This window comes from Leptonychotes weddellii, chromosome 8 (genome assembly GCF_054177405.1).
Source record: "Leptonychotes weddellii isolate Sample4059 chromosome 8, ASM5417740v2, whole genome shotgun sequence".
NCBI classification, from domain to species: domain Eukaryota; kingdom Metazoa; phylum Chordata; class Mammalia; order Carnivora; family Phocidae; genus Leptonychotes; species Leptonychotes weddellii.
In genome coordinates, this window is record NC_138376.1 from 7,600,217 (window position 1) to 7,627,294 (window position 27,078).

The 27,078-nt window shown below is 43.6% G+C and overlaps 1 long non-coding RNA gene across 2 annotated transcripts in view; it reads right to left on the minus strand.

The window, feature by feature from the left end:
• The window catches only part of LOC115942386 (uncharacterized), a 219,734-nt gene extending 193,196 nt beyond the window's left edge, over nucleotides 1-26,538 (minus strand). Inside the window, exons 1-3 of one of the 2 annotated variants that reach the window (XR_014147488.1) lie at nucleotides 26,397-26,538; nucleotides 25,608-25,683; nucleotides 25,435-25,502 (exon numbers count right to left, since the gene is read on the minus strand). This is a non-coding gene — a long non-coding RNA (uncharacterized LOC115942386). The remainder of the gene's footprint in view (nucleotides 1-25,434; nucleotides 25,503-25,607; nucleotides 25,684-26,396) is intronic. The other variant, XR_014147489.1, reaches the window with a different exon arrangement.
• Nucleotides 26,539-27,078: the final 540 nt, after the last annotated feature.

A 27,078-nucleotide genomic window follows, 5' to 3' on the forward strand; every position in this document is an offset into this window, starting at 1 on the left:
CCCCAGCTGTGCAACCGACCACACCCTGATGCAGTACTCGCTGTGCTCTTCCCTTCCCTCCATGCCCCTCAGCAGCCACACTTTCAGATTTAGAGAATCTTTCTTTCTGACCCTAAACTCTCCCTCCCTATATACACACACTCAACAAATCAAGCTAGCCACAATGTAAGCCCCAAAACTTAGCAATACTGTAACTCTTCACACCACTTGATAACTGATAGTCTTTCCACCCAATACATCAGAGGAAAAGGGGATGCCATAAATTGCCTAAGTTCTCAGACCTAACTGGCAGGATTCAGACCTAAATGCAGATCCCCACTTCCCAGCATCCCAAGGACTATTCTGGAAGCTACAAGAAAGATGGAAGAAAGAGTTCTCAAAAGCAAAGAGATCTGGGCAGTAAAACCAGGTTCTTGAATCCAGATTTTTTTTTTCTTTTTATTTTCAATTAGCCAACTTATAGTACATTAGATTTTGATGTAGTGTTCAACACTGAATCCAGATTTCTTAATCCTCCCTGAGGATGGCCCACAGGGGAAGTACATCCTAGGCTGCTGAGAGCATTACAACATACTTTTGGCATTTTTACTGAAATCCCCTCCTAGGACTTGACAGTACCCCCACTCACAGCCTTTCTTCCCGATCGACCATTCCTACTAACCGTTCCTCTTTGGCACCACAGAGCCTCATGCCCTTCGTGGGCCAGCCCAGGCCTGACGTGCACACAGTGAAGCTTTTGTAAGACTGGCAGTCCTTCCCCACTGGGGTGAGTCCAAGGCCTGGGAAGAGATTCCCTTCTCTAGAGCAGGAAGGTGGTGCCCAGAACACCTTTGGTCCTGAACGTGTCAACGTGGGGCAGGAGGTAAACAAGGATTAAGAAGAATCGAAGACGGCCTTGGAGAAGGGCCACCACCTGTCCTCTGAGGGTGCAATCCTGTCAATGGCCCCTCTAAAAAATGGACATCGGTATGAAATACTTTGATCTGAGAGCTGGGGAAGTGGCCATGGCTCTCCAGGGCACCCCACTCCCCTCTCCTTGTTAGATCCTCTACCTAGAAAGGACTTCCACAGAAGTCACCCAAGGGCAGAAACAGAAGCAAGACATGAAGCTCATTCAATCACCTAAGAACGTGTCAGGAAGCCTTGACAGCACCAAGGTAAGGCTGAAGTCACTGCTGCCCCAGGACTTGCACTCCTGTGGGATAAGCGCTGCCCTCGCACACCCCTGCTCCCAAAGGACAAGGGGATACTGAATATACAGATGCATACATGTGCATCTGTATATACATGTATTGATGTTTCTCTGTAGCTACGTATACATACATATACACATACACAACCCTTCATGAATGTGACTCAGCGGGACTACAAAGGGCAAAAAACAATACCCTACACTTTCATAAAGCTTTCTTACCTCTGTCAAAAACTGTTTCAACTATGACTACATTGTTTCATTCCAACGTCACGAGGCAGACTGGGCAGATAGTATTAGCCCTATTAGAGGAGGAAATTAAACTTCCAATATATTGTGCTGGTGTGAATCAAAACTAGACTTCAAATTTAATGACTTATTCATGTCATCCTGCACCTAACAGATATTGCTTAATAACTGTACAATAATTAATTACAATTGTGCAGCTTGGGATATAAACTTTCAATGTTTTATAAATCTATCTAAACTATTTTTGTTGGGGCGCCTGGGTGGCTCAGTCAGTTAAGCATCCGACTCTTGATTTCAGCTCAGGTCATGATCTCACGGCCCTAGAATGGAGCCCCACATCTCTGCACTAAGCAGGGAATCTGCTTGAGGATTCCCTGTCTCCCCTGTCTTCCTCTGCCCCTCCCCACCCCGGCTCTCACTCTAAAATAAATAAATCTTTAACAAATAAAAAAAATAAATGTAAAGAATTATTTTTGTTGATACCCCCCCACAGATCACTTTTTACCTCTATAATTAAAATCGAAGTAAGAATGAGCAAAAATCATTTGGATTTTTATCCCAAAATAGCTATTGGTCTATTATATTCAATCCTACCTGCATATCAGGAATCAACTGAGGATCTTTTTCAAAAATGTAAATGCCTTACTGCAGAAGGCTCTTTGAACAGAATGCCACCTACCCAAAATTGAGAGGCAGCATGATGTTTTGGAATCACACAGCCCAGGACTGACATCTAAATGCCATCACTCACTCCACTCACCAGCTATAGGACATGGACAAATCACTTAATCTCTTTGAATCTCGTTCACCATCTTGCTCCCTGCAGGGGAGTCTCTGGCCATGTTCATCTCCTCCACCCGTGAAATGAACTGGCCCACGTCCTCCACCCATCCCCTCATGTTTGGCCACCGCCTTCCCACTTTCTTTAGATACCCAAAGCTACTATCAGCCCGGCTTCATGGGGATGGGAGAGTCCCACCTCATAGTTGTCAGAATTCAGTAAGAACATACATGCCTTCTCTGGGCCAGACACTGCATGGGATCCATAAATGAGCATGACATGACCCTACCCTCAAGGAGTCCACTCCAGCAAATCACCTAACATGGTACCTGGTATACAGTAGGTGCTCAATATTTTGTTGAATGGACGAATAAGTGAATAGTAGATTCTTTTTAAAGATTTTTTTTTTTTTTTATTCGACAGAGAGAGACAGAGCAAGAGAGGGAACACAAGCAGGGGGAGTGGGAGAGGGAGAAGCAGGGGGAGTGGGAGAGGGAGAAGCAGGCTTCCCGCGGAGCAGGGAGCCCGACGCGGGGCTCGATCCCAGGACCCCGGGATCATGACCTGAGCCGAAGGCAGACGCTTAACGACTGAGCCACCCGGGTGCCCCAGTAGATTCTTAATAAATATCAATGCCTGGGCTTCACCCTGGCCAACTGAGGCAAATGTTTGGGGGTAGACAGGGCAAAGTAATTTTTTAAAGCTCCATGTAGGACTTCGCTGTGCAACTGTGGACTTGGGTGTATGAGAGTACAGTGTCCTCCAATGTGTACCCAATGCCAGATCATTTTGTACATCTTGTGTGTGCACAGGTCTATTTCTATAACTTTAAGATCTCCAAGTTTACCAGCTATGTAAAGGTCATTCTTTCCACAAACATTCAAATACAATAACTCGAGCTACTAACATATGGTGAGAAACCCACCCACTTCCCTGATTTCTGAAGCATCCAGGAAGCATGTTTTCCTGGTTCATCTCACTCTAAATCCCCATGATCGCCAGTTTCTCAGTCCCACCCACCATCTTGCTTCCTGCAGAGACTGGCCTGTTTCTTCAGCCCATCCCCTCACCTTTGGCGGCCACCTGATCAGCCCTGCTTCATGGACCAAACCTTTACTAAAAGTTTAATAGAAGGAGACTACAGCTCCTAAAGAAAAATTTGCCACTGAGTGCTAAGACATCACTGTTCTTGAAGATTCTCAGTCCTGCCCCAGGAGATTTCCAATGCCTGGTTTGTTTGCTTCCCTTAGTCATCAATAATTTTCTACATTGCTGTATCCAACTCGACTTTTCCACCATCCTTCCTTCTGTCATAAATCCAAGAATTCTTCACCACCTTCCCATCAAGCTTCCACCCAAGAAAGTTCACGGTCCCTCCATTTTATTACACAAACAGTTTAGCACTTTGGTTTCCTCTTCTCCTGTAGGTCATTCTAGGAGGCTTAACTTTTTTTTTTTTTAAACCAAAATATTCCATCTAGTATTTTCCTAAACAAAAGGTTCATCACCAGGCACCTGGGTGGCTCAGTCGTTAAGCATCTGCCTTCAGCTCAGGTCATGATCCCAGAGTCCTGGGATTGAGCCCCACATCAGGGTCCCTGCTCAGCGGGAAGCCTGCTTCTCCCTCTCCCACTCCCCCTGCTTCTCCCTCTCCCACTCCCCCTGCTTGTGTTCCTTCTCTCGCTGTGTCTCTATCAAATAAATAAAACCTTTTAAAAAAAAAAAAAAAAAGGTTCATCACCTTTTAGCATCTGGTGGGAGCTTTGAAGTTATTGTTTTTCTTTGACCTGTCACAGACTGACTTTGTAGACGGTGTTCCCTTCCCTCGTGACTAAGTATTTATAGACATATAACAATACACGTATAGATACAGATAGGATTGCGAGGAGGAAGTCATTGGCTGTCATGTGTAAGAATGGTTACCACCTGAGGGAACACGGGACATGACAGGGAAGTTTTGGGGAGTACAGAGAGAACTCTAAAGCATGTGGAGACAGCCTGGGGAAATCAGATAGTTCTGAGGCACAGCCAGAAAAGGACCAAAGGTGGGCCAAAGTAGTTGAGCATGGAGCCATCAGAGAATGCCCCAAGGCCTGTTTCACTTAAGGCAACCTGAGATCTTGCCTCAAGCAATCAAAATGATTTACAGAGAGCCCTCCTTGGCCTCCACAAGTGACACACTGAGAGGGAGGGGATCTACACTTCTGGGCAGCTATTCAATGCCAGGTACTGAGCTGGGTACTTTTATCACAACAAGACTTTGAGGCAAGGGATGAAAGAATTCTGAACATCCCCTATATCCCCAGATTGCACAATCTTGCTAGCGAGTTTTTTGTAGAGGGCAGGCAGCCTCCTACTCATGACCCTCAGAGTCTTAACTAGCAAGTCTGACAATTCTGGACTGTACATATAAACAGCTGTGGCAGAGTCTGGCCGGATATACAACCAAATCAGAAGGATTCCAGAAACAGGGTATCTTGCCATGAGGAATGATCTTGAATTTGGGAGCTACAAAAGAATTCAAATCGTCTAGTTCACCCCTTCGTGACATAAAGAAATCAGGGTCCAAGGGACAGAGATCTCTTACTAGATGCTCTTGGCTTCTTAGCGGCATGGTGGAGACTACTTGGTCTCCTGGCTTCCTGTTGAGAGACCTTTGGTGAACACACAACCTACCATAAAGTGTACCATTAATCTTTATTTTTCCTATTAGTAAAAGTCTTAAGATGTAAAACACAGTAACAAAACCATGATGGAGAAGAAATACATTTCCTGACAAGTGTCATTTCCTTTCTGGCTACACTGCCCACTTCTCTCTTTCTCCCTGATACCACACCCATCCATCCACCCCAACCCCACCTAATACACATGGCATTCATGTGTATGAATGTAGCTAATACATATCGCAATGCCAGAAGACAGCATCTCTTCATACAACCACCCATGAAAACAGCCTATAAGAAGGCCGTGGTTCAGTCTGACCCCAGAATGAATTAACAACAAAACTCAGAGCCCTGAACAAAACATGGCCTCAGTCTTACTGGCTTAAGTAAGACTAAGCACATTTTCTCAACTTTACTACCTCTTTAGATCGGCTACTTGTTCTACTAAAGATGGAATATCAATGCCAACCTTGCCTATTAAACCACGAGCTTATAAAATTCCCAGGATTTAGCTAAGATACCAGGCAATCCTCAAAGGAAGTGTATCTCAACCACAAAAAAAAATAAATTAAAATGCAAACACTTTCCAAGCAAGGGCACAATGAGCAGCACAGTGATTTGAGTGGGAGTCAGGAGACCTAAATCTAGTCCCAGCTCTTTTAGGGACACAAAACACCGTCCCTGTGGGCCTTGCTTTCATCACCTGAAATCAAGAACTTTGGACTAATAATCCCTAAAGTTATTCCATTCACATTTCTTTGGTTTCATATAATCATTAGGACATCCTCTGTACTGACTTGAGTGGTGGGACTTAGGTCATCCCGAAGAACAGGTCTGCCTCCATAGGCCACCTTGGCAAAGCACCGTAAGAAATTGAATGTTGCTAAGAAAAAATGACATTTGAATGAATAGGGTCTCTTTCTTTGGAATTTGCCCAGGTCCCTGCTTTACTTGGAAGAAAACCCTCAGTAGCTCAGTGGCCATGGGCCACGACTGAGGCTGTGGGATTCTTTTCCCACAAACACTGCCTTTTCCCTCAAACTCTGCCTCAGCCAGCACAACAGGGGCCTCTTCTGATGCTGGCTCAGGGGGTACTCACCCCGTCTGACCTTCCCCCACACACATTATTTTCCTTGGAACATTCCTCATAAATACTTAACCACAGCCCAGCCCTGCTTATCTTAAACGAATGTACCAGGCATGGCTCCTCCTGGTCCAGAGCCAGAAAAATAAACACACAAACAACTCATGGCTACTTTAGTGAGGGCTTTCTGGGCAGTGAAGAAGAGGCAGAGGAGAAGGCTCAGAAAGGAAGAGGTCATTGGAAATACTGAATGGACAAACCAAAGGAGGAATACATAGTGCCAAGAACTCTCGGCTATCGTTAAGTCAGGATTAGGCAGTTATTTGGGAAGTAAGGGAGCAGTGGCCTCTCTACTACCCATATGTGAGATTAATTATGGAAGCTGATGGATACGTTCTACAATTGGCTAGCAGAGTGTACATTTCTCAAGTGCACACATTCAAGAGTCCTTCATACTCCACACATAATTTGGTGCACGATGCTATGGCAGCCTTCCAATTTAACATTCAGAGCCGCAATTTCAAATGTGGCCCAAAAAGCTGATATTAGTGCGACCTTGAAAGACGAGAACACATCAAATAGGAGTATTTAGGATGCATTCCATCTATCACAAAGTTCAAAGATGGCAGAAGAGGTAGAAGCTTTCTACATTCCCTTTCTCCATTCCATCACAGAATTGGAGCGTACCAAGTGTTGTGTACTGAATGCTTGTATCCCCCAAAGTTTGTGTCCCTAAAAGAGCTGGGACTAGATTTAGGGGGATATTTGGGACATAAGGTCTGGATGAGGGCATGAGGGTAGGGCTCCCATGAGGACACGAATGTCCTTGTAAGAAGAGAGATCAAAGCACTCTCCACAAAGAGGTCATAGGAGAGGACAGTAGCCTACAAGCCAAGGGAAGAGACCTCACAATGAAACTTCCTTTGCCAGCACCTTGATCTTGGACTTCCAGCCTCTAGAACTGCAAGAAATCCATTTCTATTACTTAACCCAGCCAGCCTAGGATATTTTGTTATGGTAGACTGAGCTAATACACCAAGACTCAGAAGTCACAGTCCTTCAATTAAGTGCTCTCCCAAGGCCTCAGGTGAATGCGATGGTGCCCGGGACGTCTTGAAACCTGAGTTCTATCAACACCACAAAGGTTAAACAAATCCTGAGGGCCACAGGTTACGGAGTAGAATTTTCTGGACAAACAGACCTCTGCTGCCTCCTCATTCCTATCTTTAATTTCTAACATCGAGGTTCTCTGACAGACCACGAGGCAGGTCTGAACTCCTGACTCATCTGACCATTTAGCTTTCCCCTCGTGATTTGCAGCACACCATTCAGCACAGAGATAGGCACTATGGATTTTTCACCTGTGTTTTGTTGTTTTAATCTCTCTTCTCCCTGAAGATCAATCATAAGCATCTCACTCGCACAGACCACATCTCATTTGTTTCCAGCCTCCACAAAACCTGGCATAATATTTACCATGTAACAGGGAATCAATATGTGTATGATTTATTGGTCAAATAAAGAGCAACAGTTTTTGTGGTCAGGTGAAGAACAATTTGTTACTTGTGTCAAGAGAAGGCCTGCCTTCTTGTACAGACAGGAGAAAGAGTTTTGTTCTTACTCCTCATCACACCTAATAGCAACAATTGTTCCCATGTGTCTATCACTTCATAGCACACAAAGTACCTTCAAACATTCCCGAAGGTATTCTCCCCCACAGATCTGACAAGCGTGATCCTCAAATGGGATCCCCCTCCACTCTGAGAGGCTCATCAAGCCCACCTCACCAAACACGATCTATCTTCCTCCACTCCCCTCAAACATTACAGGTTTGAGACCACCAACTCTAGCAAAGTTTCCATAGTCGAAGTAAAAGAGTGCTGTTTTTAAAGTTCTATATACTCACAGGTAGGAGACCTAAGGGAGAACCTCTACGTGACCTAAATGAGAAGAATTAATTTTTCTTGCAGACATGGTCAGATTCCTCACATTCAAAACTCCTTCTTGGTTGAGGGCTAGCTGGAGTCCTTCGTGCCTAGGAAGGTTCGAGAAGCAGACTCTATCTGGGGTGTAACCCTGCCATGTAAATTAGAGTGAAAGTCTTCTGGAGACAGATCAATTACCTATTTCTTTTATAAATAGAACCAGACAGCTTTTATGGGAAAAGTCAGTCATGAAAGGATAACATCATGTCCTTAGGCAGAGGGGTGTATGCAAAAGAGGAAGGAGGTTGTCAAAATTCCTTTGTCCAAAGCTACAAACAAATCTCCAATTTGTTACACGCAGTGAGTGCTTTCACTATTCGGGCAACCCCCCAAATTAGAGGGTCAGGACCAGGATTGTTTAAAAATTGAACAAACAGAACAGATTTACTTCGATAGGACAGAGCACGTCACACTTAGGACATGTCAGAATTGCTTCATGAAATTTTATGTATCAAATTGTATTGGGTCTTCCTGTCAAAGAGGTTTCTTACTACAGCGGTGGACCAAAAACATTTGAGTGTTGTCCCCGCAGGAGCAAGGTTGCTGGGAGAAATCGTACTGTTTGCCCTTTCTCCTTTCCTGCTAGGAGCACAACGAAAGAACAGCATTGTTTGTTTTCTGATAGAGCGCGCTCAACCCATGAGCAGCAGAGCAGGGTGGGGTAAGGCCTGGCATCCGGCCCATGAGTCATGGCTGCCTCGTTGCTGAGTGGATCGGCCTGGGGCTAGTTACTTCACCTCTCAGAGTCTGTTTGTTCATCAGCCTCTGGGGGATACTACCTAGTTCACTCAGGAGTCTTGAGGACTGACTAAAATAGTACCTACAAAGTACCTAGCACGGTGCTCAGCAGATACTCCACAAATATCCACGCTCCCCACCCCACCCCACCCCTTCCAGAGGGCTTGGGGGACCACCTCTGCATTTTCCCACTTTTCTTAGGAGGAGCCCTGCCAACCCTGAAGATGCTACCTAACAATCCAACCAAGTCAGGAGGGGCAGTCACTGAATCAAAAGGAGGTGGGCACATCATTTCCTCGGGTTTTTGGAAACACACTTCTCAAGGAATGCCTGAAACAAGACATCAAGATCTGTTATTTGTCTTAGTTTGCGCAAAGTAGAAGCCTAAGAGATAGATTTTGATTGATGAATGGTTTCAGTGCCTTTGGAGTCTCTAAAAACATCAATGTCCTATTTGAAGCAATAAAATGTGTCTCCTGGGGCACCTGGGTGACTCAGTCGTTAAGCGTCTGCCTTGGGCTCAGGTCATGATCCCAGGGTCCTGGGATCGAGCCCCGCATCGGGCCCCCTGCTCGGCGGGAAGCCTGCTTCTCCCTCTCCCACTCCCCCTGCTTGTGTTCCCTCTCTAGCTGTCTCTTGTCAAATAAATAAATAAAATCTTTAAAAAAAATAAAAATAAAATGTCTCCTCCCTCAGACTCTACACTCCTGGTAATCAGAGGGTTTCCACAGCACCCAGAAAGAACTTTCAATAAATATTAAAGGAAGAACAGACCAGGAGAAACTCTGCTCTTCTCCTTTCCTGACTTAGCCATTAAATCAGAGACTGTGGAAATCCATCCCGCCTCCTTCAATAAGGATCAGCCAGCTAAGCTGGTTTCAAACTCCATCAGGTGTTAAATTTTTTTTTAACACTTATTTATTCCAGAGAGAGTATGCGCAGGGGAGAGGGGCAGAAGGAGAATCTCTAGCAGACTGTGCACTAAGTGTGGAGCCCAAAGTGGGGCTTGATCTCATGACCCAGAGATCATGACCTGAGCCGAAATCAAGAGTCGAATGATCAACCGACTGCGCACACACGCACCCACCCCCCAGGCACCCCAGGTGTTAAACTTTTCTAACTATGAAAGAGCAACTGTCCTGAATTCCAGGACCCCGGGGGAAGCAAGTTAATTCTAGGTGGCCTCCTGCTGGGTCACCCCCCCCTCCCCACCTGGAGTTTGGACAGCAATACAGGCCCTCAAAACCTTCCAGTTCCTCGCCAGCAACAGTTCTGTCTGTTCTCACTGTTGCCTTCTCTTGCTTTCGCTCTCCAGGTCCCTTCTTTCCTGAAACTTTCCCCATGTCTCCTGTCCAAACACTTGTATTCGTCTTTGCCTTGCCTGCTACCTTGTTTATACCCTTCCCAGATCACTGATGATGCTCTGACGTGTGTCACAATTACTTAGACGCCTGTCCTCCCCCGGAAACACTGGGCACCCTGAGCAGGGCCTCTAACTCGTTTATCACCCCTTCCCTGACCTTCAGCCGCAACATAATGCCTGGCCCACCATGAACATCCAATACAGGCTGTCTTTGATCAGAGTTCTCCTTAACTTCAGTTGTTTGTGTGCTCCTAAAACCAAGTGCCAGGGACTCCTTGCTTTGCCAACGTATCAGGAGAGGGCATTTTAATACACTGCAGAGAAACAGAAGGGCCAGGGAAGAATGGAAGCCAAGAGAAGGCCGAAAACCTTTCTTCTGCACCATTCACAGCCTCACTTCAGATCTCTGCATGCCACATCTGCCCAGTCCACCTAGAGCCCCACCGCCTATTCAACTGGGATTAAGGGACTGGTTTTACCTGAAAAGCAGCTCACCCACACGGAAGCTTTCAAAGGCTTCCCAGATCTCTAATGAGAATGACATCTGCATTTTCATTTTGAATCCTTTCAACCATAGTCTCAAAGCGTTTTCTAACTAAAGAACCAATCTTTATTAAATCATCTGTCCGGCTCACCTCCCAGCCACCATTCCTAACATTCAGGTCTTCGGAGCTTGGCCCCTGAAGGAGGAGAGGGTGTCCTGCCAAGTCGTGACCGCCCACACGATCTCGGTGCATTCCACCCCTCCTCTGGTCACTCGAGTGCCGGCCTAGCGCTGCTACGGTCACCAGCTTAACACAGGACGTTGCCTGGGAAGAAATGCTGGGAGCCCGTGGGCAGTGGCTGCAGAGATGCTTCTGACCTATGTTCCCACAGCCATGACAATGACAAGTCTCCTTTCAATCCTCTTTCTTCCCCCGAAGGGCTGGAAAATGCGCTTTATGAGGCCTGGCTGAGTCAGGACACAGGGCTCTGGACTGCTCCCCCTCATGTCCCTCACCCACAGGATGCCCAAGGCACTAGCCTATGGCGAACCCTCATGCGGCCTCTTCACAAAAGCAAAAGAGAGGCATTTTTCCCTTTAGGGCTGAGGGTGGCTCTGACCATTACAGTGTGTTCCATTAGCAAGAGCAGCCAGAGGAGATTAGAGAGGGCGCCCAGTTTCGCTCCACAATGATCCCACCCAGTAGTAATTTGAAAAGGCTGAGCGGCCCAGGAGCTCTGTGGCTCCCTCTGAATTCAATCTGGCCAGCGCTCTATACTTCTCATAAACAGTAGGAACCAAGGCTATAAACTGGTTACAGATGCTTGCAGAGACTCCCCTCCCTGCCACCCCAGACTTGAACAACCAGGAGACTATCTGGGGATTGTCACCACTATTACAGTTCTCCTCATCCCATGTGAGGCTACACAATACCTCCCAGACTCCCACAACAAAGGCACAGGGATAGGTATATTCACCCATCATGGTCTGTGGCCACACCATGCACCCAGCTGCTGAAATAGTAGCCCAGAGGTCACTTTTCCCTATATCCAGTTAGTTAATTCTAAGAGGCTCTTACTCTTCTCTTCCCCTTCCTGCCATTGCTATGCTACATCCAACTAATTGGATTAGGTTCCTTGCTTTTCTCCCTGAACCTCCTTCCACGAAGCTGCTGGAGTCATTTTTCTAATGTTCAAGTCTGATTTCATCATTCCCTCACTCAAAATTCTTCAGCAATCCCCATTCAGTGTGGAGATAAAAACGGACTTTTTCAGATGGCTTCAGGATTTGGTCCTTCCCTACTTGTCCATCCACCCCTGTGGCTCACCTTCTCCTGTGACTGCAGGGACTCTCATTGGCTTTGGGCTTAGCCTAACTGCTAGACTCCTGCATACCTCCAAAGGAGCTCCCTTCCCTAGAAGGCACCTACTCTCTGGTTTGTTCCCAGTATTCAAGACCTCCAAATATTCGACTGACTTACCTAATGGCATTCTTTTTCCCACACCCAAACCAGGACACATGTTAGCCCATTCTTCTCTATGTTCTGTTTCTTTAGCCAGCCAAGGCCAGAAGTTTGAGAAGTTCCTTTTCCTCACTCCACTATTCCCAGGCAAGAAAAGCTTCAAGGGTGTTACACAGGGTGGAATCTGATAGTGAAGAATGAAGTGGAAGGCAGAACAAAGGAGCAAAACTGAACTGGGTTCTTGGTAACTTTGAGTGACTGAGCCACGCCTGTCTGGAACCCACTCTACATCTAGACTTTTCGATTATATCAACAAACAAATTCCTTGTATTGTTGAATGTGGTTTGAACCAGGTTTTCCATCTCTTGCAGCACAGAGTACCTTATCTGATACAGCAGAAATAGTATGCTCTTTGGGGGGGGGGGGGAAAGCTTGCCTTAGAATAAATAATAAAATAAAACCAAGGGGGTTCAGTAAATGGGGCATTAAATAGAGGTGAGATGTTTGAATTCTACCATAGGATTTATGTGTGGAATCCAAAAAACAAAACCAATAAACAAACAAGAAAGCAGAATCAGACCCACAGATACAGAGAACAAACTGACAGTTGCCAGAAGGGAGGGTGGGGGGGGCGGTAGGGAGATGAGCAAAATGGGTGAAGGGGAGTAGGAGGTACAGGCTTCTAGTTAGAGAATAAGACACAGCATAAGGAATATAGTAATACTGTAATCGTGTTGTATGGTGACAGATGGTGGCTACGCTTGTGAACATAACCATGTATACACTTGTCAATCACTATGTTGTACACCTGAAACTAATGTAACACTGTGTGTCAATTATACCTCAGTTTAAAAAAAATTAAACAGTAAAGCTAAGGTGTGGAAGACACCTAAAAGAAGCTTGAATTCTAACTGAAAATTTGCCTCCAACTTTTGGGATCCTAGTTTCTCATGCTTCATTTTTCTACCTATAAATTGAGGCTATCCCTACTAACTCCTAATTTATCACACAGTTGGTAAGAATAAAGTCTAGAAAGCTATCTTAGTCTGTTCGGGCTGCTCTAACTAAATACCCCAGACTGGGTGGCTTATAAACAACAGAAATTTATCTCTCACCGTTCTGGAGGCCAGATGTCCAAGATCAGAGTGCTAGCACAGTCCGTTTCTGGTGAGAGCCTTTTCCAGGCTGCAGACCGCCAACTCCTTGCTATGTCCTCACACGGTAGAAGAAGCAACCATGCTCCCTGCGGTCCCTTTTATAAGGGCTCGTTCACGCGGGCTCTCCCTTCATGACCTAATCACCTCCCAAAGGCCCCACCTCCAAATACCATCATCTTGGGCATTAGGTTTCTAACATATGATTTCAGGCCATAGTGAGAGTTTTGCTGCTCCTTCATACATTTGCATTTGGTCATTTAAAAAACATCATTGAGCATTTCTTATGTGCTTGGCAGGGAGTGTCATATATATGGACAAACCCGAGATATCCTCTAGGCTAGGGTTTGGCAAACTACAACTCACAGGCTGAATCTGGTCCCCTCCTGTTTTTGCAAGTAAGGTTTATTGGAACTCAGCTGTACCCATTTGTTTACAGACTGTCTATAGCTGTTTTCACCCTATAACAGCTGAATTGAGTAGTTGCCACAGAGACCATATGACCCACAAAGCCTAAAATATTTACTATCTGGAACTTTCCAGAAGTTTGCCAACCTCTGCTCTAGGCTGTTCACCACAGCTAAAAAGTGCAGGTTACCATAAACCCTCCTTCCCTGAAGAGCCCTAGTGAAGTACGCTTCATCAACGTTTGTGTAACACAGTCCCAAATATCAAATTACACACCTCCAGAAAGAAGAAAGGGTTCCCCAGCATATATTCACTTGACTGAAGTTTGAATTTCCAGAATTAACTGGCACCACAAATGAAATGCAGGCCCCATGAACAATCATTAGGATCCTCCTTGGGAGATGGGCAAAACCCATTCCAGCTGGTGTCAATGAAAAACCAAGTGCGGACAATATGACTCATTAACAAAGAAGAGAGGTTTGGTTTTTCTCGCCTCCATCCTTTTCCCCGGTGCAGCTGGTTTCTCAGAATAGTGATCTGATTTCAAGAAACTACAGCTTGGGACTAGAAGGGGAAAAAAAATAAAAAGCAGCCCATTTCTAAGTACTAATGCAAAAGATGAAATCTAGAAATTAAGTCCCTGATCTTTTTTTTTTCTTTTTTTCCAAACCGGTCTATCGGTGACTCAGAGGCTAGCTTCTAGCCTAAATACCCTGATTTCCATTGCGCACTTGAGGCTTTCTCAAAGCTCTTTTCAGGTGCGAGAGGGATTAGCGCCGAAATCACTCACACACATTACTGTACAGTGGAGTGGAAAGAGCACAGGCTGTTGAACCCAACAGCTACCTAGGTGAATTTGTTTTGCCTCTTATAATGCATACAACACAGAAGGATGTATTTTTCTTCTCTGAACTGCACATTCCTCAACAGTGTGCAGAAGGCTAATTGCTATTTCCTTGAGTTGTGAGAGAATCAAATGAGGTCACACCTGAAAGCATCTAACACAGTTGCAGGCAAGGCACTGTTTTCTAGAAACGTGGCTTTCCTCCCTCTTCCCTTCAGCCTTCTACACAGGAGAAAATTAAAAGCATACCCTCCTCTGAACAAGAGAATCACAGTCTCCTATTGTTTTGAGTCTTTAGCTGCATTAAAAGAAAAACAAAAGTTAAAAGCTGAGAGATACAAAGAGATTTAATTGTGTTCTGGGACTTTCTCCTCCCCATTACTTCAACTTCCAGCCCCAAGATTAAAGATGAGAACAGGTTTCTATTTCTAAATGAACAGAATGCTGCAGGCATCAATCAGTAGGAACCACTAATGGAAACTTGGCCACTAGTACCTTCTCCGAGGCTGTCTGACACATTTGGATCTAATTGGCAGTCTGCTTTAGAGCCGCCAAAAAATACAGTGTCGTACACATCACAGATCAAAGGGGAGACAAACTTGCTAGCGGCCATGCGGCTTTGATTGCCAGAATCAGGCAAGCAGGTCTGTGGGTTTTGTTTAGGGACAGGTCAATGCTCACCACCTTATTTCAAGAAAACCTCTAAAAGACCCTGTTTTAGCTAGCTCGGACCCAAAACAGGAAGGAACAAGAAAAAGCATTCAGGGTAGCCGGCAGCTTGGGTGGTCAGAAAGAGAGACCAACTTATTTTCATGCTGCCACAGAGTATGTTGGAAATTAATTAATATTCTCTTCTGGGCTTTGACATAATGAGTGACTTAGCCTTTTCAATAAGAAATATGCCTCAGCCTGAAGCTCAGGAATGTCAATTATACCTAAAAACCCTCTTAAATCCATTATTTGTAGGAGAAAACAAAATTTCTCCTTCTAAAAACCAACAAAAAGAATGCTTCTTTCTAATTCCAACATGACACATAAGTACCTACTCCCCAGAATTTAAATGATAAATGTTCCCATTGAACCCTGTTTCTCTTTCGAGTGTCACAGCCCCCCTAAAAGTCATAGAACCCTCCTTTCAGATAAATACATACACAACACAATTTTGCATACAATTTCAGTATTGATAGACTTCCTGAGGACCTCCCAGGGATTCCCCTGGGCTCTATACTTCCTAGATTATACTTCCTAAATTAAAGATTCCTGTATGAAATGTATTAAACAGAAGGATAAAACCATTTACTAAATGAGGGTTTACCCTTGAAGGTCTGTCATTACTTCTAATTTGTGCCAGTCATTATGGATTGCCTGTTCCTACAACGACCTCCAGCTCACCAGCCAAAGATTACTACCTTCTACTATCCTCCCGCTCTCAGAACCCCATGGAATATTTGCTATACAGAACTAAGAGGGCTCTGGCCCAAATTCCTAGATAACCTTAATACAAAACAATGAAGTCAGGGGAAAGCATTCAGATGTGGGAATTATTCATTCACTCCACAAATATTTACTGTACACCTATTATGTGAAAGACACTTTCAAGAAACTAGGGGTACCAAGTGAACAAGACTGCTATGATTTCTGGCTCCACAGAGCTTATATCTAGGTTCAAAACTTAGCCTTACATTTACCATATCAAGTTATCTGAAGATATTACAAGACTTGATTTTCTCAAAATGGAGGATTATAATTTGCCCCTTGTTAAGTGGTATAAATTTTGTTTTAAATGGTAATGCCAATGCACCTGACACATAGTGGACTTTCAAGTATTGTCCATTATTATTATCACTATGATTAATCATGGCAAGCATTAATTCTTCAGATTATGTATCACTGCTGAAAGATCTTCCAATATCCCTACTCTTACCAGATTCATACATATTACCAAAGTATTACACAAGCATTGGAGGAAATGCCAAAGAGGAGGTCTGGGCTCAAGCCTACAGTTCTGGACCTTCTTCTACTAGCCTCAGTCGGGTTGTTTCCAGAATGTGCTCTCATTATTAGTCATTGATCACTTATGAATTGTTCCTTGGTTAAGATGGTCCTTTCAGTATGTTTGCTGCTCTGTTTCTTTATAAAGGCTGCTACCTTCCCTCTTCTAAGACATCAATGGCTTGGCCCCTCTATTTGTTAAAGTCCCTTTTAATCAAGTTGCTGTTGCTTATTTTCCACTTCAATCTCTCCATCACTGAAATATCCTATGTCACAAGGTAGCTTTTAACACATAGGTGACTCCATACTAGACCACATCACCTGCTAAACTTCCTTGAAACCAAGAAGCAGCAAGTTTATAGAGCCAAAAAACTCTGCAATCCAACTGCCAGGAAATATATAGTACCTTGATTACAGGAAGTGAGGCTGACTGACATCTGTCTTCAACATCAGACACCACACTCGGAATGTATTCCGTTCTATGGAATACTTCTAGGATATTAAAATCAATCCTGAAGGGCTATAAACTCATTCCAACTCCTACCCATGAGAAGTCCTGCACTCCCTGGACTGTTGAGAAGATTAAGGCTACGAATATAACGAGAGGGGAAGGGCCAGAGGAAGATAATGACGACCAGAGTTAGCATGGAGGGCTCAGCAAGAAGATGGACTAGCTAGCCAAGGAAACACAAGTCTAGGATTCTAGAAATAGAAAACCAAAAAAAAAAAAAAATCCCATCGTTCTATGGGGGCAGAGAAACAGCACCTTGAAGTCAGACATGTCTCTAAATTTTATTTTTATTTTTTTATTTTTTAAAGATGTTTATTTATTGAGAGAGAGAGAATGATAGAGAGAGAGCATGAGAGGGAGGAGGGTCAGAGGAAGAAGCAGACTCCCTGCTGAGCAGGGATCCCAATGCAGGACTCAGTCCTGGGACTCCAGGATCATGACCTGAGCCGAAGGCAGTCACTTAACCAACTGAGCCACCCTGGTGCCCCGACATGTCTCTAAATTTTAGTTCTCAAGGTAAACGCCAAAATGGAAATGTTAAAAATTTTCTAAGCAAATATTGGGAGAAAGTAAACCAGGAGACCTTCTGTAGAACATAAGGGATGAACATTGAAATATGACGTGAATTTTCAAAGAGATGATCCGTTTCAGAAAAAGAGTCACAAAACTCTATCCTATTGTGTTAATTATCAATGTGTTTGCCTCTAAGCTCCAAATCCACTCTTCACTGTCTGTTCTATAGAAATGGATATGGGCCCTTTATATATTTCTTCTTTGTCAGCTGGTACAATGCTAAGCTTTGTCGGTGGAGGGAGATGGAGGGACACTGGAGGCAAAGAGGTATTTTCTCTTCACGGTATGGTAAGTTCCTTTGCCAGGCTCCTACACCTCCTGATTTCTCCAGCATGGGCACCTGCAGTGCATCGCTTCTGCATACCCAGCTCTACAATGAACCGTTTCTATAATGCATGGCTTCTTCAGCACCTGCTTCCTACAGTGTATGGGGGCAGCCAGCAGCACTCAGTGGCCCAGCACTCCCTCGACTGGCCTTGCAGTGATTTGCAGGGCACACACGGCCCTGTGGACGGCTCCCCAGCGCCTCAGAGGGTAGATCTCCAGCAAGACCCAAAAGCACAGCATCTCAGTGACTCTTCCAGTATCCCGTGAGCCAAGGCTGTGCTCACTCCAGTGAAGTCTGTATCTCAGCCCTGATGGACAAGGAACGCTCCATCCCAGTCCTAGATGTAATGATGTCCCTTATATCTGATTTCTGAATTCCTCTGAGTTCTCTTTACTTCTTCTAGGCCAGTTCCCCATTACTCTAATCCTCTATTATAGATACTAAGTCCTTATGTTAAACTTCCCTTATTCCAATTACTCTGTGGCTCTGTCTTCTGGTTGGGTCCTGAGTTATATATTTGCGTACCACCTATGAATTTATTCAGGTGCACAAAAGCCATCATTTTAAGGAAGTAAAGTGCTATTTCTTCAGGTAGAGTATCACAGAACTAGCATGTCAGAAATCACAAGAATGTTTGCAATCAAGATAGAAAATTAGAGGCACAATTATGTTAAGCCGTTTCTGGGCCTATTCAAGGAAAATTAATCACTTCCTTATTTGTACCATCACTCCACCTAGATTATATTTGATTATATGTCTATCCATTTAGAGCATGTTCAGGGCATGGCTCATATATTACTTATTGTATCCCATACACACAGCAAAGCGCTTAGCACACAAGAGGACCTTCCTAAGCAATTTGTCCAAGGTAAAAAAAACTACTTAATTTCAGAACCAATGTATTCTATTCTCCTTTCCAAAGTCTTATTAAATTTATCCTTTAAATTCTCAAGCAGTTGAGGGGTGCCTGGGTGGCTCAGTCGTTTAGGGGGTGCCTGGGTGGCTCAGTCGTTTAGCGTCTGCCTTCGGCTCGGGTCATGATCCCAGGGTCCTGGGATCGAGCCCCGCACATCGGGCTCCCTGCTCAGCGGGAGGCCTGCTTCTCCCTCTCCCACTCCCCCTGCTTGTGTTCCCTCTCTCGCTATGTCTCTCTCTGTCAAATAAATAAATAAAATCTTAAAAAAAAAATTCTCAAGCAATTGAACACTCTATAATTAAAATAGCTCTGGGATGGGTGATATATTAAGTGTTCTCTATTACTAATACTGGACTCTTCCTCCAGATTGGTTTGGATTCATTCTTTCCTGTGAATACTATTACTGAACTTTCCCCGGTTATTTGCTAGAAACCATATTCCATCTTAATCAGATGTTGTATTTATCTTCGTGTGAAAACTCTGAAGATATAACCGTAGATGAAACTGTATGAGGGAGGAAGGGGATAGAAAAACCGTTGTACCCTCTATATATACATATTAAATAAAAGAAACTCTAAAGATTTAAAAATTATATAGCACTTAACAAAAAGAAAATGAAAACTGCAATATTAGTAGCAAAGTTAAATTCAAGGCAGACAAGCCTTAACGGGGACAAAAGAAGCTGTTTTATTTTTCTATTAGGTAGAATGTAAAGGTAGGTGTAACAGTCATAAATGTTTTTGCACTAAACTTAGTGTATGTGTGAGCTTAATTATATAAAACAGAATTTCATTTCAGAATGGGAGGCCTGCAGGAATTGAAGTATCTCTTTCCTTTCTATGAGAATCTATTTTAATTAAAGCAGTCATTTTTAAAAGTATAAGCCTTCCAAAATAAAGAGTAATGAGGGGAGGCCATCAGTGCAGAAGAGTTCAATAAATTTCTAGAGAATGGAACACAGATGGAAAAGCACTGACCAATGGATGAAGCAGAGCAAAAAGTAGCCACCTAATATATAAACAATGAGGGGAAAGTGCTCCTACAATGAAGCGACTTAACTTCCTCAACAGAACCCAAAGGGGATCTTGACTGAGAAGCAGCATATACAGCAGAGATAGGGAGTGAAAACTGGATCTGGAGGTAGGGAAATTGGTGGAAGACTTGTAAAAGGAAGAGCCAACTACAGCTCACTATCTGCCTTCCCCTCTTTAAAAAAAAAAAAAAAATTTATTAGAGAGAGAGGGAGATCATGAGTAGGGGGAGTGACAGAGGAAGAGAATCTTTCAAGCAGACTCCCTCCTGAGTGCAGAGGCTGATGCCACGGGGGCTCGATCCTACGACCCTGAGATCACGACCTGAGCGGAAACCCAGGGCTGGACACTTAACTGAGTACCCAGGCGCCCCTGCCTTCCCCTCTTTTGCCAGAAGCTGAAGAAGGCATTTACCCCAAGGCCAAAATAATAGGTTAGATGATGATAATAGATAGATGATAGATGATCGATAGATGATAGATAGATAGATAGATAGATAGATAGATAGATAGATAAACTCTTCTCTAAAGAAAGTCAATAAAATGTCTGCTGGGCAAGAAATAGAGCAATCAGTGTGGATGTTGGTAATTAGAGAAATACATCCTAATTTAGAACTCAGAAAATTACAGTGTCGAGGTCAATTTCCTGACCACTCAGCTCAAAGAGAAGCCCCTCAGCCAAGAGAACTCAGTCACATACACCCCACTCCTGATCATTCACTTGACTCATCCTAAGTGTGAACAGACAACCAAGGAACAACAAACATTTAAGAGAAGCCTGCAGCATCAAAGAGACTGTGGCAAACTTTTTAAACAGTTTTTTAGAGAGAAAGCACAAGTGGGAGGGGGCAGAGGGAGAGAGAGAATCCCAAGCAGGCTCCATGCCCAGCATGGAGCCCAACACGGGGCTCGATCTCACAAGCCTGAGATCATGACCTGAACCCAAATCAAGAGTTGGACACTTAATCGACTGAGCACCCAGGCACCCCGTGGCAAACTGTTTTAAGGTTAAAATTCTAATTACCATCCTTAGAGAGATTAGAATAGATACAGCATCTGCAACAGGATGCTATGGAAAAGGAATGTCTGTAAATAAAAAGAAACTCTTGAGATTCACAACAGTTGTCAAAACACGCATTGAAGTAGAATGGGTGACAGGCAATAGAGAAAGTCTCCCATAAAGGAGAACATAGAGGATTCAATATTTAATAGGAGTGTTAGATGACAATGGAGGCAAAGAAGGAAGGAAATTTCCTTCCATTTTTGGAAAATTCCCAGGGCATGAGAAGACGACTTGTCTTAACATCAAGAAGATGTATGAACTAATAATAAGAACAAAGGAAAAACTCTCATATCTACAAATATGACTATGAAAGTTAAGACGGAAGAAAACAAATCTCCTGCAAACTAATTAGACATCGGAAGGTATGGAATTAATATCTATAAAAATCTGAGTGGGAAAAATTTACAATCTAAAATTCGGTACTCAGCCAAACTCTCAATTATCCAAGGAAGGGATAAATTCGAGGGAAGACTAAAAAAAAAAAAAAAATGCAGACAAGCAAGGACTCAGAAGTTTTGCCTTCCTCACATATCTTAAAGATGTACTCCAGCCAAACAAGGGGATAAGCCAAGAAAATGAAAACCTGGGATTCAGGAAACAGTAGATCAGAACCAGGAGCAGGAAGGGACGTCTCAACATGACAGCTTTGGAACTGGCCTAGAGGTACAAGTTGAGGCAGGAAGATTTGGATGTAAGACCTGAAACCATAAAACTCCAAGAAAAAAAAACATAGGTGGTAAGCTCCTGCCCATCAGTTCTGGCAATGATTTTTAGGGGGATTTGACCCTAAAAGCAAAGGTGACAAAAGCAAAATGAGCAGGTGGGACTACATCAAACTAGAAAGCTTCTGCGCAGCAAAGCAAACCATCAACAAAATGAAAAGGCAACCTACAAAATGGAAGCAATATTTGCAAAGTCTTTATTTTGATAAGAGGTTAATATCCAAAATGTATAAAGAACTCATACAATTCAATAGCAAAACAAAAACAACACCTACAATCTAATTTATAAATGGGCAAAGGACCCGAATAGACATTTTTCCAAAGCAGATATACAAATGATGAACAGGTACATGAAAAGGGGCTCAACATCATTAATCGTCATGGAAATGTAAATTGAAACCACAATGAGCTATCACTTCACATCTGTTAGAATGGCTATCATCAAAAAGACAAAAGATAACACATATGGGCGAGAATATGGAGGGAAAAAAAAGGTATCAAGAACTGAGCCCATGGGACGCCTGGGTGGCTCAGTCGGTTAAGCGTCTGCCTTCGGCTCAGGTCATGATCCCAGGGTCCTGGGATCGAGTCCCACATCGGGCTCCTGGCTCAGCAAGGAGCCTGCTTCTCCTTCTGCCCGCCTCTGTCTCTCTCTCTCTGATAAATAAATAAATAAAAAATCTAAAAACAAAACAAAACAAAAAAAAAAGAACTGAGCCCAAATCAAGAGTTTGGTAGATGCTAGATGATAGATAGATGATAGATAGATAGATAGATAGATGATAGATTCTGTTGGTAGGAATGAAAACTGGTGCAGCCACTGTGGAAAACAGTATGGAGGTTTTTCCAAAAATTTAAAATAGAATTACCACATGATCCAGTGCTCCCATTTCTGGGTTTATATCCAAAGGAAAAGAAAACAGGATATTGAAGAGATAATCTGCACTCCCATGTCTATTGTAGCATTATTCACAATAGCCAAAATAGGGAAACAACCTAAGTGTCTATCCACAGATGAACAGAGATGTAATATGCACACATACATTTATGTACATGTATAGATACACACACAATGAAATATTACTCAACCGTGAAAATGAAGGAAATCCTTCATGCCATTTGTGACAGCATGGATGAATCTTGAAAGCATTATGCTAAGTGAAATAAGTCAAAGAAAGAAAAACAAATACTTCATGGTATCTTGTACACTTCAGAGAAAATACTTGTTTATGGAATATCTTCTGATTTTTCCCCACAAAGCAAGCCTCAGTATATTCCCCAAAGGGGACGCAATACAGGCTGTATGACCCCAATGCAAAAGCAAACAATCTTAGAAATGTGTCATATTTTTAAGGAAAGACAAAATACACCTGGAAACCAAGACCCGTCTTACCAAAACCATTATTAAATAGAAATCAGTATGGTGATTAATTTGCAGAAAAGACCAACAATGACATTATTTATTAAAATTTGTTGGATGTTATCAAACTTATGTAGATAGGAAATTCATAGCTTTCTTTAAAGATTTATTTATTTATTTTAGAGAGAGACGGAGCACAAGCATGAGGGGCAGAGGCGGAGAGAGAGAGAATCTCAAGCAGATTCTGCACTGAACACGGAGCCTGATGCGGGGGTTCGACCCTGAGATCAGGACCTGAGCCAAAACCAGGAGTTGTTCACTTAACTGACTACACCACCCAGGTGCCCCAGAAAATTCATGGTTTTAAATGCTTTTATAAGTCAACAAGAAAGAATGAAAATAAGTGAAAAATTCAACCCAAGAAGTAGAAAGGGAAAAAAAAATTAAAAGCTAAGAAAAGCAGGAGGGAAAATTACAAAGATTAAAAAATGAGTTAATGAATTAGAAAGCAAAATAAAATTCACCCAAAAATTCATTGTTTGAAAAAACTAAGAAAACAAACATCTGGCTATTAAGAAACAACAGAGAAGGAACCAGATAAAAGCAGAATTTCTGAGAATCAGAGATTGTTTTTATTTATTTATTTAGATTTTATTTATTTATCTGACAGAGAGCACAAGCAGGGGGAACGGCAGACAGAGGGAGAGGCAGGCTCCCCACTGAGCAAGGAGCCTGATGCGGGACTGAATCCCAGGACCCTGAGATCATGACCTGAGCCAAAGGCAGACACTTAACCAACTGAGCCACCCAGGTGGCCCAGAGATTGTTTTTAATTAAAAGACTTCTCTGACTTAACTCTTCACCCTCTCAGTACAACAGAAGTATCAGCAGAATTGATAGAGGAACATTTGTGTGTGCCCATATCTACGGATGAACTTAGGACAACAGTCCAAGCATTTCTCCAAGTTACACTTTTCCTTCCTGCTCATCGACTGATCAGCACAGAAGTGTGGAGGGCTGAGCCCTTCTGCTGCTTGTTACATGGAAGGGCATATGGGTCTCTGATCATTTTATGCAACTATTCCTTTTTTTTCTTTTCTCCTAAAATAATGGGTATTGATTGACAGGGGCCAAGCTGGCCAGAATTCAGTGTTCCCTGGTCTCTGTTCAGCTATAATTAGGCAGAGCTCCCACAGCTGTGTCAGACTTTCAGAGAGCAAATGCTTTCCACGGGCAAAGGGCAAAAGAATATTCTAACGAGGATGGGCTAATCATCAGTTCTAAAACAGAATCACTGAGTTAAGTGGTTAATTGCTATAACCTTTAGTTCTTCACATGTAAGACAGAAGTATGTACCATAAGATTACCTCAGTATATCTTGTTAGCAGACAGAGCGGCCGCTAAGTAAGGGGAAAGACACACCTTACTGCACTTTCAAAGGGAATTCCTTTCCAAGTAAATGAAAACAACGTGGTCAACTGACGTCCTCAGAGGGCTGTTCTGAGGACTCAGCTCCATTTCCGGTCTTTGTTAAGCTGCCCGTGTACTACGGTGCTTCAAGCTTTCTCCAAAAAAGGAGAAGGTAGCTGGGTTGAAAGCATTTCTTAAACACTTAATGAATTCCTTTCTACAAGAAACTCTCCTGTGCCCCTTACTTCCTAAGAATCAAGCAAAGTTGTAAAACCAAGGAGCAATCCATCTCCCACACAGTTGTTCTACATTCGCCCTCTTTGCCCTGTTATCATGCCTCATGAGTAATTTTATTTATTCTCTGCTTTCTTCCAAAGAGGATTTAAGGGTAAACCCCGTCAGTAACCTTCCCGTTAACAAAACATCTTCTAAGCTAGTTCTGGGTAAAGACTGAGAGCAATTGTATGGGGGCTTTCGGATTCGATTCAATAATATGTTCAAGCCAGAAAACAGCAGAATAACAGAATACTTTTTAAAAAGCACTTATTCTGTAAAGGTTATGATCACCAAAATGCTATTAAATTTTATAGGCATGAAACATCTTTCTCATTCGCTTTGTCTCCCCTCCCCCCTTTCCTCTGTGGACACTATTTTGCACCAGGCCTTAATTAAATAATAACCTGGACGACTGCTGTGGTCCTCTAACTATTCATGCCTTACAATTCAACCAACACACTGCTGTCAGATTAACCAGCAAATGTGTCCCTTTGCACAAATCACCCCTCAAGCGTATAGCCCTTAAATAACCCCACTGTAGAAAGACCCACCAACTCCTGAGCCTGGCAGCCAAGTCTCTTTTCTCATCTGTATCTGGCTCTCCTCAACGCTACAGGTGCTTTGTTTCAGCTTAATTAGACTATTTATCACCCCCCCCCCAAGGCACCTTGCCGTCACCACACCCCCCTCCCTCTCTGGAATGCCCTCGTCCCCTTCTTTGTGATCACAATCCTTACAATCTTTCAGAGCCTTGACCCAGTACCAGCTCTGTGAACCCCTAGCCAAAAAGTTTCAGTAACATCTGTGTTCCTCCACATGCTCATAGTACATATCTCTGCCACTCACCTGGCATTTATCAGGCATGGCCTTACGTGGTTATATTCATCATTCTATGGCCCGGTGTGCTTTTTCTCCTAAACCAGAGTAAACCACTGGAGGTGAGCAATTGCCACACATTTGTCTATACAAAGGCTCTGAATACGTGCTTCATAATTAGGAGGGTAGTCTGAAAGCCTTACCTTCTTCAGTGAGCTCAGCCATAGGTCCATGCTTCTCAAACAAGCTTAGGTGCACCCCAGGGGTACACAGTGGGTCCTGGAGGAAACAAGATAAAAAAGGAAGCATCTTCGAGAAGTTCATTTTACTTAGATAATTTACAATGTTATCTTTAAAATGAAATCCAAATGACATGGAGTAGATTGTAATTTTTAGATGAATTTTAAAGACAGTAACACCAGGAAACAAAACAGGAGAGTTCAAGTAAATTTCTAGTCCTCAGTGGTTCACTTTGGGCAATACTTCCAGGTTACCTCCTCTTTCTGCCAGGGGTGAAGTCGTGTTCCTACACCAGCTGAGGATGTTTATGTGGAAACATTTGAGAAATACCCTGTAGATTAGGAATGGTTAATAGGGAAAGAATACAATCATTTCCATTTTAAGATGCAATCAATACACATTTTTGTTTTCATTAAAACGGGTAACAGAAATGAAGTCTGAAGATTTTTTTTTCTTTTTTTTTTATTTAAAGATTTTATTTATTTATTTGAGAGAGAGAGAGAAACAGCATGAGAGGGGATAGGGTCAGAGGGAGAAGCAAGCTCCCCGCTGAGCCGGGAGCCCGATGCCGGGCTTGATCCCAGGACTCCGGGATCATGACCTGAGCCGAAGGCAGTCGCTTAACCAACTGAGCCACCCAGGTGCCCAAAGTCTGAAGATTTTTTTCAAGTCTTTGTTTTACTTCCCTGGTTATGTCACCAGCTAGACCCCAAGACCTGACCTTCACTGCCCACCTGCTTGCATTCACTCACCTTCGTCCCACATTTTTCCTTAAGCTCTTCTTTCCAGCTTATCGCTGAACTCAGGCAAATGGAAAGAGAAACCGCCCCTCCAGCGACAGCCACCTCCCTGCCGGGACCTCCAGCCCGCCGGGACCACCCACACCAGTTTGAGCGGAACCCCGGACGTGCACCTGCGCAGATGGACCATGCCGTGACCTCCAGAAGGACCAATGACCTTTACCTCAGCATAATACTAAACTCTCCGCCCAAGGAGGAGCGCAAGCCTCATTTACATAACGTGCAATGTAGGTAGAGGCGTGTTTCCCTAAGGCGCATGCGCGACCGTATGCCCGTCTCTACATCTGATGCCAAGGCTTCCCTGTCTAAATATTCACCCTAACCCTCAATAAAAGGAACTCATCCACCCCTGCTCAGGGAGTCACGGCTTTGGAAGTTAATCTCGGTGATCTTATTTGCTGCAAATAAAGTTTCCTTTGTGGGACCACTCCACCTGCTGTATCTGGGACTCACCAAGGAGGGAACTCACGTGGGTTCCATTAGAAACTTGGTGCTCCAGATGGGACTGTTGGTCCTTCTGAGGTTCTGGCCTCTGGTCCCCTGGTTTCCAGTGGATGGAGCAAGGCGCTGCGGCAGCTCACCCGACAGAACCAGTTCAAGCTACAGGGACCAGGAGCAGCTTCCTTGGAGAGGA